This window comes from Vicia villosa, unplaced genomic scaffold (assembly GCF_029867415.1).
Source record: "Vicia villosa cultivar HV-30 ecotype Madison, WI unplaced genomic scaffold, Vvil1.0 ctg.000940F_1_1, whole genome shotgun sequence".
Classification (NCBI taxonomy): domain Eukaryota; kingdom Viridiplantae; phylum Streptophyta; class Magnoliopsida; order Fabales; family Fabaceae; genus Vicia; species Vicia villosa.
In genome coordinates this window covers 356,590-370,805 of record NW_026705422.1, presented here as the reverse complement: position 1 = coordinate 370,805, position 14,216 = coordinate 356,590, and the positions used below count along the sequence as shown (strand labels likewise).

General features: G+C 32.3%; 1 long non-coding RNA gene across 1 annotated transcript; it reads right to left on the bottom strand.

The window, feature by feature from the left end:
* Positions 1 to 10,435: 10,435 nt before the first annotated feature.
* Positions 10,436 to 11,195, bottom strand: LOC131632425 (uncharacterized). Its single transcript, XR_009293006.1, has 3 exons — positions 11,102 to 11,195; positions 10,851 to 10,889; positions 10,436 to 10,765 (listed from the first exon to the last, which is right to left on the bottom strand). It is a non-coding gene; the product is annotated as an uncharacterized LOC131632425 (long non-coding RNA).
* Between the last annotated feature and the right edge of the window lie 3,021 nt (positions 11,196 to 14,216).

Below are 14,216 nucleotides of genomic sequence, written 5' to 3'. Positions count from 1 at the left end.
TGCTATGCACCAAGCTGTTTGACTCTGATAATATTCAAACGTTGTTTACACAAACATCAGATTAGAAGCAAGTACTAGACTGGCAGGCTACACTGACTGACAAAAGGATTGTTAGAAGCTATTAAAGGCAACGTCAGTAGACACAGCGGAAACAAGACTCGAGGTAGTTGACAAAAGAGTGAAACATTAAATGCAATGCTGTACGGAATACACAAAGCATTAAATGCTCCCAACAGTCATCTTCTCAAGTGCCTATATATATGAAGTTCTGATGAGAAGCTAAATACAACACTTGCGCACTATCCAGAATCGCTGTCAAATTCAAAAGCTCTCAAACTTCATCATCAAGCTCACTACATTGCTGTTGTAATATCTTAGTGAGATTTAAGCTTAAACTTAAGAGAAAATCACAGTTGTGATAATAGCTTTATAAGAAGCATTGTAACTCTTAAAAGAATCTGTTTACATTAATTTGTAAGTTCTAGAGTGATCAGGTTGTTGATCAGTATACTCTAGCAAGTCTTAGAAGTTGTCTAAGCAGTTTGTTCCTAGAGTGATCAGGTTGTGATCAGGATACTCTAGAAGACTTAGCAGTTGGCTAAGTGGAAAACCATTGTAATCAAGTGTGATTAGTGGATTAAATCCTCAGGTGAGGTAAATCACTCCAAGGGGGTGGACTGGAGTAGTTTAGTTAACAACGAACCAGGATAAAAATCATTGTGCAAATAGTTTTTATCTTACTAGTTTTTAAAGCTACACTTATTCACACTCCCCCTTTCTAAGTGTTTTTCTATCCTTCAGGGACTTCGTGAATAGATCCCTAAGTTGGTCCTCGGATTTGATAGGTAATAGTTTCAAAACACCTCTGTTTTGTTTCTCATGCACAATATCACAATCAATCTCCAAATGCTTTGTGCGCTCATGAAAAACGGGGTTGTAAGCAATGTGAATTGCACTCTGGTTATCGCAGTATATGATAGGAATTTTAATGCAGGTGACATGCAAATCCTGTAGGAGATACAGTAGCCATTGTAGCTCAGAAGTTGCTGCTGCAAGGGCTCGATACTTAGCTTTCGACAATGAACGTAACACAGTTAATTATTTCTCGGATCTCCACGAAATCAAGGATCTACCAAGGAAGAAAGATTGGCCTGAAATGGATCTGCGTGTATCAATACATCATGCCCAATCAGCATTCGAATAGCCATGTAATTGGAGTGTAGAATCACGTGGAAATAAGATGCCACGAGTTGGGCATGATTTAAGGTACTGTAACACACGACATGCAACTGTAAAGTGAGTAACTGTAGGATGGGATAGATATTGACTTAGGTGTTGTGTACAGAAAGTAATATCTCGTCGAGTGGCATTCAAGTAAAGCAGTCGCCCTATGAATCTTTGATAGGAAGGAATGTCGTGGTAAGATGCACTTGAGTCTTAGCGTAATTTGAGAGTGGCATCTGCTGGTGTAGAAACAAGTTTAAAGTCAAGAAAACTTAATTCATCTATGAGATCTATACAATATTTCCTTTGATAGAGCAAAATGTCTGCATTGAAGTGTGCAACTTCAATGCTAAAAAATATTTCAACTGTCCCAGATCTTTGATTTTGAAAGTATTATCCAAAGCTGTTTTAATATGTTGAAACTCTTTGATGTCATTGCCCATTATTATCACACCATAAACATACAATTAGTATTGTGATGGATGAGGTATTGGTTTTCACAAATAGTGCGTGATCCGAAGTAGCTTGTGTGTAATGTTATATAGTGAGAAAAGCAGTAAGGCGCTCATACCATCTTCTACTAGCTTGTTTAAGGCCATAGAGAGACTTAATGAGTTTACAAACTTGATGAGGCTTGCTTGTATACACACTAGGAGGAATAACCATGTAAACATCTTCTTCGATCTCTCTATGCAGAAACACATTGTTTACATCAAGCTGGTGTATGTGCCAATGTTTACACGAGGCAAGGGTAATGATGGTTCACAGTGGTGATCTTAGCAACTCGTGAGTAGGTATCAAAATAATCAAGATCCTCAATCTAATTATATTCCTTAGCTACTAACCGTGCCTTGAATCGTTCAATAGAACCATCAGCTTGGTATTTGATTTTGTACACCCAGCGACAACCGATTGGTTTAACACCTGGTGGAATATCAAAAATATGCCAAGTACCAATCTTTTCAAGGGATGAGAGTTCAAGCATCATAGCTTGTTTCCACCATTCATGCTTGGAAGCTTCAGTATAAGACTTAGGTTCAATATTAAAAACTAAGGACAACACATCGTATGAAGAGGATGGTGACATGTCTTCATGGGAAATATAATTGGATATAGGATAAGGAATACTCGTGGAGTCTTGATTTGAAGTAGTGTGAGAATTGCATATGTAATCATGCAAATAAGAGGGTTGTTGCCTCATTCTTGGCGAGGTTCTAGTGGAAGGGTTGGGAACATCAGCAAGAATAGTGGAAGGGTCAGAGGCATTATCAAAAGTAGTGTCAGTTGGGTTAATTGTAGAATTAGATGTGGTAAATGGAATTTCATCATCAGGGGGGTTGCAGAAGATTGGTCAGGTATGGTAATAGGTGATGGATCTAGACTGGCAGGGGTGACATGAGGTTTGGAAGGAAAATATGACCATGAGGTGTATAAGTTTTGGTTACTTGGTTTGTAAGGTAATATGTGTTCATGAAAAATAACATTGCGGGACACAAAAAAATTAGTGGTATGAAAGTCCAGCAATATGTAGCCTTTCATACCAGATTTGTATCCAAGGAATATGGACTTCCTAACACGAGGGTCAAGTTTAGTTCTGTGAACTTGAAGTGTGGAGGCATAACATAGGGATCCAAACACTTTAAATGTTTCTAAATCTGGAATGGTGTCATGAAGTATTTGTTAAGGTGACTTGTTTTTAAGGATAGGTGTGGGAACACGGTTAATGATGAAGGTGGCAAACTGGATAACATAGGACCAATATGTTTTAGGGAGTTTAGATTGGTATAGAATGGATCATCCTACATTCAAGAGATGCTGGTGTTTTCGTTCTACAAGGCCGTTTTGTTATGGCTTTTCAATGCATGATCTATGGTGTAAGATGCCTTTGGATAAGTAGAATTGATGTAGCAAAAACTCAGGTCAATTATCTGACCTGTCAGTTTTAGGTGTGACATGGAATTGGTTAATGATCATGGTGATAAATTTTTTTACTTGTATGGATACTTCAGATTTTGATTTGAGCAAAATGATCCATGCAAATCGAGTGTGGTCATCAAGGATAGTTAAAAAATATCTATGGTTGTGGATAGAAGGAGTAGATAGGGGACCCCATATATCAAAATGTAAGAGCTCAAATTTATGGGAAGCAATAGAAGAACTTGAGTAATATGGTAATCTTCTTTGTTTGGACCAATGAAAAATATCACATGTAGCATGATTATCAAAATCAAAAGAAGAATACAGTTTGGACATTTGAGCTATTCTTTTTGGAGAAACATTACCACTCTTGTACTTAGGATCATATCTTTGAGCATCATTAACACGAATGGAAGAATCACCAGCAGGTGAAATGTTCTTATGATGACTTTCCTCTTGAAAAACAAGGGAATATATGTGATTCATGGATGGCAGAGGGTCCATGATCAAAATCTGAATCCTTACAACAGAAAAGCTATCATTTAAACCAGTAAGAAATTGAATAACTTGCTCCTCAATTCTATGTTCTTGAGCCTTTTGCACTACATGACATCTGCATCGGTGAGCACAAGTGCATATGGTCAAGGGTCTATGAGAGTTATGCTCTTCCCATAATCCCTTAATCCTAAGAAAATACTCCATGATAGATTTTGAATTTTGCTTCAGATTATTGATTATGGAACGTAGGGTTAAAATGCGAATTTTTGATTAGCTTTTGAAAATCGCTCATGCAAATCTTTCCAAGTATCAACAACATATTCATGAAAGAGAATAGTAGATGCAATTTGATTACTAACCGAATTGATGATCCAAGAGAGGATGAGGTGATTGCAGCGTTTCCATTGAAGGAAGTTGAGATGATCTTCATCAAGAATCTCAGTAGAACCATCGATGAATTTGAGCTTGTTCTTAGCGCCTAACGCACGTTGCATTGATAGATTCCATGTGAGATAATTGGAACCATCAAGCTTAGGGGTGACCGTAGAAGAATTAGGACCTTCACTAAGATGAATATAGTAGATTGAATCAAGATCAAGTTGCGAAATTGGAGCGAGGCGCGAAGGCATGTTGGATTGATGAGTAAGACAATGAATGCAACAGAAAACAGAAATAATGCAACGGATTTGCAAAGAAAAATGAAGAAGATGGAGAAACAATCAAGAACTGAAAAACAACTTCTCCAAAGGATGAACATCAACGAAGAAGGAAGGAAGAATTTTCCACAAGGTGATGAACAAGATGATGAACAATGAATGAGAAATGAGGTTGGTTCATTGGTAGGGCTTGATACCATATTATGAATTCACAATGAACATGATGAAAGGATAATTCTCATTAGATTGGAACTATGGTAGCAGTACAAAATTTATACAATTAAGGTGTTGAACACTATAAGCTAGCTAAACTACTTAGCACCATAGCAAAGCCCTAGTGGTGTAACTAACTGTAACTGCCTCAATAACAAAAAACTAACATAATGAAGAGTTAGTTGGTGGTGATGTTAGCATGGTTCAATAATACGAAAGGAGGAGAAAGTATTACATAACATTACGATACAATGACAAGATGAGATTGATGCCAATTCAAAGTAAGAAAATCCTCATTTTAAAAATTCGAAGATGTATAATGGTATTTTCGAAGATACATCTCCGAATTAACCTAAAAAAACTTGAAGATGTATCTCCGAACTAAAGTTTGGCAAAAAATGAGATTTGGGCGTCCGAGGATCTATCTCCGAAAATACAAGACATTAATTGTTTTCTTAATATTAACAACTACCCCTTTTATGTGTAAGATAAACTCCAAAGCCCTTAATTATACCCCCGCTAGGGATGACAAAATGGTTAATTAGGCCCATCGTGTCCATCCATTTAGTTTGCCATTTTTAGTAGGCCGAGTCAAAGTTTTCAGCTCGTTCCCTCTATTTTGTCTGTTTCATTCTATTTTTTTAATAAGCTTCGTAGGCTTAAATAGAGGTCGATATGCCTTTTTGTCATTTTAAGTTTCAGGGATGGTGGGGCACCACCGTTACGATTTCATGACTTGAAGAGACTAGATGCATACCGAACGAGGTTAAGCGATGCTTGGAGAACTACCTAGAAATATTTACAAGCGATCGACCAAGGGAAAGAGTACATTGTCAAATGTCGATTCTATGATAGTACTTTGTCAAACTTGGTCTAAAGTTTAGTCAATAATACCTTCCAACTTTAGTGATTCAATTGAAAACAGAAAGACAACTGCAATTAATGAACTAACACTTCAATTAGTTGTGATAGTATATGTTGGTGCGAGTGAGTGTTTTTGTTGCATCGAGATTTTCTCCTTTTAGGGATGGGCGAGATGCAAGACTGTTTCTTCAGGAAGTTAGAGCAAAAGTTGTGCACTCGTAAAAAAGAAAGACCGGTTTACTATTCAATTAAATAAAATGAAAGGGTTAAGATTGGACTCCTTTCTTCAATGCATTCCATCAAGCCTTATGGTAGAAAAAAAGGTATGCATGGGTTGTGGCTCTTTTATAACCAAAAGGGGGGATTTTGGTATGTGTATGTCTGACATTATGAAAGCTCTCTTCTAGGCCCACAATAGACTCAATAACTGTAGTTAGAGATTCCATTGCGACAAGATCATATTCTTTCTAGAGGCTCGCTTCAAGCTATGCTCTTTCAAAGAGGGAAAATGGGGGTGATTCTTATTCCTGTACAGTTTCGTGTTCACATCCAGTCTTCTTTATCCAGTAGTGCGACCGTGCCTACCCTTATCTGCTCTATTATTTAGAAGGTCGAGACAAGATTTTTGATTCACCCTCTACTTTGACTACTCTGCCTAATTTTTTGCGGGATGGACATGCCTGTTTGCTACCTCTATTGTGAACATTTTTATTCCATTTAAGTGCGCCACTTTTCTTTGGCTTAGTTCAGAGAGCTTCTTTGGTCATTTGGTTTTAAGCTACTTTGTATAAAATTATTTTTAAAATATAATAACTTAAATATTTTAAAGAAAGAAAATATAAAAATATATTTATTCTTTTTGAAATTGTTTTCTATTTTTTTATGAAAAAATAAAAAATTGATTTTTTTAATGTAAGTTAGGGCTTGAATGTCAAATTTAGCCTAAAAAAATTGAAACATCATAAGTATATAGTGTAGGGAGACACGTCAGTCGCTCCTAGCAAAACATTATCTTTTATAAGAAAGACATTTAATGCACCTATTCACAAGAACAACGACATCCCATCGAAAGCTTTCACGTCCATGAATTATGTGGACGAGTAAGAATACATGTCACAAAGCTTCGTCCTACAAAGTAGAAACAAAGGCTTAGGGAAAAATTTATTCGGGCCATCCCTACTAACTATCTAGATCAAATTTGACGCCCGATCGCAATCCACACCTAGCCTCACATGCAGGGCCGGCTCTGGGCCTGGGCAAGCAGGCCCACAGCCCAGGGCCTCAAAATTAAAGGGGCCTCAAATTTGTGGATGTGGGCTTTAAGAATTGCAATGATAAAATGGTTATAGATTTGCCAATTTGAATTACACGTACATAATGTTGTTGTGGCTCAGCGGTTAACTCATATGGCCTTTTTACTAAATAACATGATTTCGATCCTTGAAATTTGGTTTATGCTTTTATTATTTTATTTTAGTACAATGGCAAAACTACTTAAATCAAGTACACTTACCATTATAAAGTGGATTGATTTTGTTCTATAAAAGATATATTATTAAATTTTAGATTTTTTTTGATATAAGTGTTTTTTTAATTAATTCTTATGTAGTCCTAATTATATTAAAAAAATTATAGTTATATAATTACTACTAACAATTAGCGTGATACCCGTGCGTCCGCACGGGTACCCGTTGTGGCCGTGTTATTTTGTTCAATATATATATTATTCTAGAGGTAAATGTCATAAAACCAGATGTGTAAAATATAGAAATTTCTTTTTAATAGGTTGGGGCAAAGTTCGAGATATTTCCATCAATAAAAATTATTTTCTGGTTAATATTCAATATTTTGATCAGTAACTTCATGTTCCCGTAAATATTTAATATGTTTATCAGTAATTCATGTTCTCGTTAATATTGAAAATTTTATTCAGTAACTTCATGTTCTCGTTAATATTCAATATTTTGATTAGTATCTTCATGTTCCCGCTAATATTCATTATTTTGATCAGTAACTTCGTATTTCCGTTAATATTTCAAACTTGTTCCCGTTAATATTCAATATTTTTATCAGTAACTTCATGTTCCCGTTAATATTCTTTATTTTGATCAGTAACTCCGTTTTTCCGTTAATATTCATTATTTTGATCAATAACTTTGTGTTCTCGTTAATATTCAAAAATTGGATCAGTAACTTAATGTTTCCGATTATATTAAAAATTTTGATAAGTAACTTTGTCTTCCGCTAATATTCAATATTTTAATCAATAACTCCGTGCTCCCGTTAATATTCAATATTTTAAATATTAACGGGTTATCCGTGCATTCGCACGGGGACCAGTGTGGTACGCTCATTTGTTTTAATATTCAATATTTCGATCAGTAACTTCATGTTCCCGTTAATGTTCAATATTTTGATCAGTAGCTTCATGTTCCCGTTAATATTCAATATTTTGATTAGTAATTTATGTTTTCGTTAATATTCAATATTTTAATCAGTAATTTCATGTTCCCGTTAATATTCAATATTTACTATAATTGTTTAAAATTAATTGAGTAATTTAATATTTTTGAAAATTGAAGATAATATTAATTTAATTTGTATATTTAGAAGATTAAAAATATATTTAATTCTATAATTTAATTTTATTAATTAATAAATGTTTCCTTAAAAAATTATTTAATATGATTGATTATAATTAATTATGTAACAACAATTGATTAAAATTAAGAGTGAAGACCCATTTTGGTCCCTCACAAATATTACATAGACTAAATTAGTCCCTCACAAAAAAATTGACCCAACTTAATCCCTTACAAAATTTAACCGGATCATATTAGTCCTTCTGCTAATATTTTTCTCAAATCGGTTTTTTCTACTTTTAAACCGGTTCTTTTCATACTTCTAAACCGTGATTGGACTGACACGTTAAATTTTTTTAAATACTAAATTAATTTTTATTTTTAATTTCATTTTTAAACAGTTATCAATGAATAATATCAAAAAAGACAAAATTATTTCTTATAAAGTAATTTTTAAATAAGTAATTTCCATGATTTCTACTAATATTAACAAATTCTATACATAAATTTTTACCTATGAGGTCTCAAATCCAAGTCCCTTCAAGTTAAATGATTTTCACTTTACAACTAAACAAATTAATTTCTATCGTTAATAAAATGACTATCATTTACAACTAAAAAAAACAATTTCTATTGTTACTAAAGCAACTATTATCAACAAGACAAATCAATTTCTATTGTTAGTAAAGTGATTATCATTTACAACTAGATAAATCAATTTCTATTATTAATAAAGTGATTATCATTTACAACTAGACAAATCAATTTCTACGGTTAGTAAAGTGACTATCAATAACAACTAGACAAATCAATTTCTATTGTTAGTAAAGTGACTATCATTTACAAATAGACAAATCAATTTCTATTGTATTAAATTGACTGTCATTTAATCTGAAGAGACTTAGGTTCGAGACCATATTAATACAAATTTTGTATTTTTTATTATAAATTTAGAATTGTTTAAGATTAACCACGTGAGCCTGAGTTCAACTCCTTATAAGAAAAAATTTTGGCTTATTTATATTATTAATTTATAATTGATTAAAAATGAAATAAAAAGTAAAAATTAATTTAGTATTTAAAAAATGAAAAATAAATAAAATCCAATGTGACAGTCCAGTTACGATTTAAAACTAGAAAAAAAAAAACGATTTGAGAAAAATATTAGCAGAAGGACTAATATGATCCGGTTAAATTTTGTAAGGGATTAAGTTGGGTCAATTTTTTTTTGAGGGACTAATTTGACTCGTGTAATATTTATGAGGGACCAAAATGGGTCTTCACTCTAAAATTAATATGATTTACTTTTCCTTTCCTCAAAATGAAATATTTATTAAAAAATATGAGGTATAACTTGATGACTTTTAAACTTGATTTTCATTGCCAAAAAATTAAGTGGGAGTAAAAAGTCAGTGTTATGTCTAAAAAAGGGCGGGGAGAATTAAATAAATAAGTATTTATGACTCTTAATATATCATATTTATATATTTTAAATAATATAATATAAATAAATATTAAGAAATATAAAATAAAAATCAGAGTAATATTTATGATAATTAATTTAAATAATTGTAACAATTTTTTTATAACTAATATGGTAATTTTTTATTTTATAACTAATATGGTTATTTTAAAAAAAATTAGAGTATATATAAATAAGCATTATATAGAAGTTGAAATGTTAGCCGAATAACAAAACATGTGCCTATAAGTTTCTTTTTGTATATAAATAATATCTGGATCACTATTTTTATAAAAACATTTGTTTCCCGTTTATAAAAATAACATTGTCTATATTTAATTTTTTCTATAAAATCATTTTTTATATAATGTTTTATAATTTATTTTTAATTGAATGTAACATTTAATATTTTTAAAATAGAAAAATGAAATATATAGTAGATATTAGAAAATATTAAAAAATAAAAAATTTATTATCATTTAAAAATAAAGAGAATAAAAAAGGAAACAAATCAAATGCATATTATATTATTGTTTCGTCGATTTTGTTGTCTAATAACACTATTACATTAACAAAATGCTAAATATAGACAAATTAATAGACCTATATGGATAATTATATTAAAAATAAATTATTTTTTAGTATAAAAATAAATCTTATAACTATTAAATTATACACTTAAAAATTAAAATTTTATAATTAGTTGTTCATCAAAATATAACACATCATAGCAAGTTATTTGCAATCTTATCACCATGACAATTTTAATATTTTTCTTGTATTTAGATAAGTAGTACATATTTATTAAATAATTATTTCAATGACATAGATTTCAATAGTATCATTTTTTTTTTACACTGAAACATTGATTAAATAGGTAAATCAGTTACTCAAATCTCTTCAAATGTGATCAACATTGATTAAATAGGTAAATCAATTACTCAAATCTCTTCAAATTTGATCAATAAACTTTTTGTTTTTTTACACTGAACAAAAAGGTATATGATACAATTCCCAAAAAAAAATCTTTCATGAAAAACCACTACACATTGAAATGGACCAATTAACAACTTCTACTCATCTAACACACTTGGACAAAGTGGTCAAGAATGGACCAACCATTAAAAAGCGTCGACGTTACATTTAAATGGTGTGAAGAAAAATGCAAACTTTATGAAACATGCAGAAATAGATAAGTTCAATATCATAATGACAAGACTAATTTGAAGCATTGTGTTGGTATATAAGGTCTCCAGCAAACAACTCGTTCCATCCAATACAGTTTGGATATGTTTGTATAAAAAACCAGCACCCCGCCAATTCTCTCACATTTATTTCCTTTGCTCATTCTGGAGACAGCACATAAAAGGAGAAAATAAATATTGGTGGAAATCAAAAGCAATGAAAATGATAATGAATGAGAATGGGACTTACAGAAACATATTCATAGTTGCACCACATCAGTATATATGCCTATCAAAAGAAAAATATTCTGATATAATTAACTTGCCATCAAAACTGCAAGACAGAAAAACCAGACTAAACTACAATCCATCAGAAATAACAGGGTTTACAGAGGCTCTCTATCTCTTATTCTTTCTTAACTTTTTCTTCTTTTCCTTGTGATTTATGAAGTCAAATAGTATTTAATATGTGAAATGCTTATGCTACTATGTGCATCAAACCTGAAGTGCAAGTCCTTCGCAGTAGAATAACATTAGACTCGTTGATAATATTTTCCATGCTAGGGCAGTTGAAAACCATTAGACTTCCATTCTGACTGCACAAAATTACAATATCATATGGCATGCCAATCCTTTATGAGGGTAAAGCTGAGCAATGTAAGTGATAACTAAATAACTTATCAAAACCTAAGTGTCCAATATACAGAATATAGTCATATTCTTCTGTGATATCATGTTTAATTTGAAGGATCATTAGTTTTTTAAGAAAACTTATAGATCAATCTTTCCTATGTCACTGCAAGTTAGTGACCGACAAGTATCCATAAAACTTGATAAATTTCATGCTAAAAGTATTAGGTCAGAAAGTATAATGTAGAGGATAAGAAAACAAATTTGAAAGTACAATATATGCATTAGTTATCAACTCAATTCCATCCTTAAGTAGTTGAACCGATTCCTGTTAGAAGAAGTGATAACACGCTGAGAAAGTAGATGGATACATTTCATATCTCCACACAACCTAATAGGACATTGGATTCAAATCTCATTAAGAAATATTACACTCAAAATCATTCAATTTGATGTTCAACCTATTATGATAATTTGAAGTTAACAATTTTGTCTTGTCAATAACCACGGAAAATGACATATGCATGATAAAAAGGAAATTGTGAAATATGAAGATAAAATAAATACATAAAAAAAAATACAAATTCAATATAAAAATGGTGAAAGCATAAAACTTATTATTTTAAACTAATGACAATTAGAAATCATGTCAATCTTTAAGCAAAGTGTGGTTCCTAAGAAACCTTGCAACAAAACCAGGGACACCTAATTCATTTAAACACTAAACTTAAAGCTCTTTAAGAACAAAATATCAATATGCACTATCATTACTAACAATTTCCACTATAATTACTAATAAAATGTCCAACATGAATGCAAGGTAAAATATTTGAAAACCTAAAACCACTAAGCCAATAAGCCATACCTGCTGCAACACCTCCCATGTCAGTTCCATCTTCACGTACGGCCCCAAACCACTTCCATCCTGCTGCAACGACATCGAAAGTCAGTCCCACTCCCATGTTTTCTCAAGTTTCAAATATCAAAATTCAAGACATTATTTTCAAAGAGAAAATGAACTATCATTCAGCTAGAAAAAAAGTTAATTAAACTCTGGACCAAAATTAAGCCTTTAAAAACACAATCCATGTAAACATTAAGAAGCATCAGATCAGGACATCAGGAACTCTCTTCTGTACTGGTTTGTTGTATTGGTAGATTCTCTTATTGTCTTTGTGCTTCTTGTTTGGTAATCATCCTTTTTGGGGAGTTCTTGGCCGTGTAGATTTGTTGGCGTCACAGTTGCCGCAATAGCAGGTTCTGTTTTAGTCATATGCGAAATGACAGTTTGATTTTAGGTGGACACATTTTATAAGTTATGCCTGTAAGATAATTAAACTCTTACTATTAGACACCATTTTATACAATATAAGGAACATTGAATCGGCTTTATTTTATTTAAATACTATGAATCATCATGTATCTATGTTATATTGACCCAAATTACAATTATGGATTGTTAATGAGAAATTGACTTATGAAATTAAATAACAGACTATATATGGATGATTTAATTACATGGAACATAGAGGATATGTGATCAGAAAAATAAGGGTCACTTGTCCTTGGTGGAAGTTGCCTCTGGAAGCTTGACTGAGGGGGGCTTACTAACACCTTTCCTCGAGTACTCCCTCCATTTTCTAGCAGCAGTTGCAGCACTTTTTGCTCTTTCTTTCACTTCCTCATCTACAAAACCATCATCATTTCAAGTCAAATAATCAACTTGTTTTGACACCACAACCAAATATTGAATCATATATTTACAACATGGAGTCAAAAATTGTTAATTAGCTACATAAGTTGAATTGGTGAAACAATACGGCAGTTAAAAGAAAAATCTTGGTGGTTAATAGTACGAATTAGTATGACTTCATACCTGAACATTCGTAGTCTCTTAGTTTTCCATGGAGATTGTCCCAGTATGAATTTGTTTTGTCATAATCTTTCTGCTTCATCGTTCTCATTCTCGCTTGTGCCTGCAAGACACTCATCAATGTTTGTTGTTTGAAAAATCAAGGAAATTTCTACCAAAGAAAGAGACACTGGCCGAAGCTACGTTGAAAACTATATGAAGATAATATGAACTAACCTTGGGCAAATCCAATCTCCACTTTTCCATCCCGGTGGAGAAGTGCAATCAGATCCATATCCTACAGAATCGGCCATGTTACCCCCATATCCAAAATAATATTCAGAATTCTACCACTAAAATCCTCGAGCCAAATGAAATTTGACCCGAGAGGCCAATCCAAATGGAATGCTGCATAAACACAAAAGAGTCTACTGCACAGTTCAACATATTCAGACCATGACCAAACACTGAGCTAACCATGTTCAAACTGTACCAGCCCCGCACCTGTATTATAATACTATAGAAAACAAAATTAACTAACAGAGAGCAGTTCACTTCTAATATTTAGGAAATTGTGCATAATAAAGTTTTTTTAACAGCTTCAAGCAGAAATCAAATTGCACTAAACTGATATTAGACGGACAATAAACCAAAAACAGTATAGGAAAAACCAACCAAAAAAATCACTTCATTACCGATACGTCAACAAAAATCATCTCAAAATGCTCCCTCTTGTTCGAAACAACTTTCTATTTGTGGTGCACACGAACAGAAACTTTCCAAAGTTCTTTGCTGTCATTGATGTCGCATATTTTTGCTAATGGTCTTGCCATATTGAACACTGGTATAATACTACAGAAAAGTGTAGCTAACCAATACTATAAATAACAAAATCATGTAGGAGTTACAAACTCTTCATTACACTCTTCATTACATAACCATAACCGATGCTGAAGCTGAATGGAAAGAAGCATAAAGTCCTCATTAAGTTCTGCTTGTAACACATAATTATGGAGCATAGAAGATGCATGGACAGAACTACCTTAATGCCAATTATGTAAGACATCAATAGTGGAATATGGAAGAACATACCTTCATAAATCAACAGTACACATGGCGCATCAAGAAGAAACA